Source organism: Poecilia reticulata, linkage group LG9, assembly GCF_000633615.1.
Source record: "Poecilia reticulata strain Guanapo linkage group LG9, Guppy_female_1.0+MT, whole genome shotgun sequence".
Lineage (NCBI taxonomy): Eukaryota > Metazoa > Chordata > Actinopteri > Cyprinodontiformes > Poeciliidae > Poecilia > Poecilia reticulata.
The window spans coordinates 32123734-32125311 of record NC_024339.1 but is presented as its reverse complement, the minus strand read 5'-3'; positions in this window follow the sequence as shown (position 1 = coordinate 32125311).

Here is a 1578-nt window from a genome sequence, read left to right as displayed (position 1 = left end):
AAGTGATGGCAAAGCGGGGCGTCATCACGACTTTACACAAGTGTGTCTTTACCTCCGCGGTCGGCAGAGGCTCCGCCGAACCCCTGGGGTTCGATTGAACCCAGGTTAAGAACCACTGATCTAGAGCTGAATATTTAGTGCTAACTAAATATTTAGTTTATAAGCTAAATATTTAGGTTGCTAGTTTGAAACCCTGAAATGAATAAATGACATGGTGAAAATGTTACTTTTGAAAATGAGCCTCCATTTATGTAGCAGTCTCGTCTCAATGCAAGTTTTATTTCAATATTATCCCAAATAAAAACCTCATTATGCTCCTAAACTTTAAACTTGAATATCAGATGATCTGCAGCAGACACAGAAAAAGTTTGACATCTTTAAAAACTGAATTAATTTCTTTTTCCGCTGAAAACAAGGTGGAGCAATGTCACAAAAACACGAAGGGATTGCTGAAACACCTGAGGGAGAGCTTTTCAGACAGACCTGAGTCCCAGGGAAGCTGTTAAATTCCTGCATGGCCCTCTTCACAATCAGCCAGACGCAGCTTCCTGCTAATATGAATAATGCGATGCTGTTTGAGCAGCTGGAGGTTCAACGTGAGTGACGGACACACAGGTTCTCCATAAATTAACAGCTTCTCTTCTTTGTGCCAAAATGGGTGACCCACTGTGTCTTTCAAAGATATTCACTCTCTTTGAAACGTCCAATATTTTCCCAAACTTCATTGTGTTTCTCTGAAATCACACAGAGCAGAGCAGTTTGTTGGAAAGTTTTCTAAACTTTTACCAAACGTAATCAGAAGCTGAGGATTTGTATTCGTCTGCTCCGAGTCGAGGAGATGAAACAGTTCAGGCTCGCTCAGACTGAACGGAGATGTGAACACCAATTTTCAAATCTGACTAACTTGAGACCAGCTTCCTATGTTAATGGTTCAAATACCAAATATACTTTAACACGCATCAATACGCACAGTGGAAACCATGTTAGCAAAACTGTAAAAGCCAGAGTTTCCGGTTTCCCACATCGTCTCTGTTGGGGTTTCGACTGGATCCGGGTTTCCGTCTTTAGCAAACGCCAAGCCAATAGCGTGTCAATAAATCAGTTTTAGTTACAAAGCACCCTTCATACTACAAGCAGTGCTGTAGAGATCAATAAAAACAAACCCACGAAAACAAACAGTTACCCACTGGAAAAACACGGAACTGTATGGAAAATGCACCAAAAATTACCCAGTTAAGGAAATGGAGTTAAAAAGACGGACTTGAGCCTCTTAATAGCATGTCAGTCAGCATCGCGGTACGTATTTCCACTTCCAAAGCTGCATTTTCTAGTAAATATTTCGGATATGCAAAAACAAATCCAATATGCAAATCTTCCACAAATAACTTGGGAGTTACGTTAGAACAGTGGTTCTTAACCTTTTTTGAGGTACCGAACCCCCCAGTTTCATATGCGCATTCACCGAACCCTTCTTATTCCCCCCCATATTAGCTGTGTAACCACCCCCACGCCACTAGCGGCAGTACCAACCCCGAAAAGATGAGACTAAGGAGCAGATTTAGACTATAGAATTTGGTA